Source organism: Lupinus angustifolius, chromosome LG02, assembly GCF_001865875.1.
Source record: "Lupinus angustifolius cultivar Tanjil chromosome LG02, LupAngTanjil_v1.0, whole genome shotgun sequence".
Lineage (NCBI taxonomy): Eukaryota > Viridiplantae > Streptophyta > Magnoliopsida > Fabales > Fabaceae > Lupinus > Lupinus angustifolius.
This window is the reverse complement of record NC_032010.1, coordinates 6,767,175-6,768,241: the sequence shown is the minus strand read 5'-3', so window position 1 is coordinate 6,768,241 and position 1,067 is coordinate 6,767,175.

The window sequence follows — 1,067 nt, the reverse complement described above, 5'->3', positions numbered from 1 at the left end:
TCCTTTGGTAATGTATCACAACTCTTGAGGTTTTGTTATTAATGCATTTTCGGTTTCTTTATTGTTGATTTCTTCTATCTTTTCTGAATATGGTTTGCTTAATGCCATTGCTTAGAAACTGATTGGTTGAGTTTATCTTCACTTAGTTGATTTACTCTCTCTAGTTCGTGTGAATTTGTTAATCGTTTCATACTTTTACTGATTTCGCTTAGTTTGATGTTTAGGTTCTGGAACATTGAATTGATTATCGCTTAGTTAATTGATTCTCAACAAATTCTGAAGTTAATGGTTGGAATCTGAAAATAATCTTTTGAAACCGAGGATTGAGTTTTGAACAAACGAACCAAAGGGATTTAGCAGTTTTATTACATTGTTTAACTACTGTTTCTGAATTTGATTTATGTTCATACTATCCAACAACAAAACCCCCCTTGTGTGTGTGTGAGTATAAGGTGTTTGAAGCTTTGCTTGAATGATAATCCTTGGGAACCGAATTATAAGTTTTAATTGTTATATTATATGTATCGGGTACGGCCTCGATCAATTCCCAAAGCTACAATCTGTGCAAAACTAATCTACTATACATTTAGCTATGATTTGTCAACATAAATAAGTACAAAGTTTGACCATTGTTCTCTAATTCGGTTGACTTCGTCATCTATATGATTTGCCATCAATCTTGATTGCATTAGTTGACCATTGTTGAATGATCTCCTTCATGAATTTCAGCACGTAATAACCGCAATCTACCTGGTTTGTTTGGTAAGGGGTCTACAATTAAAATGAAGTAAATATATAAGTATAACATTAGTTGGCTATTACACATATAATTGTTTGAGATGATTTGTGTCAATACCTTTATACGAGTCCACCTGATTTTTGGATTTGGTATCATGTTTCTAGCACGATTACAGCTTCTGTAAACTCTCATTGCACTAAACAATAGAATATGTACTTAATTACTAAACAAAAAATGAAAGTGAAAGTGTAACTAAAAGTTTACCTGAGTAGTCCACTTATCTAGAAAACATCTCTTTCATAGTGGGGTAGTTGTTCATATCACCATG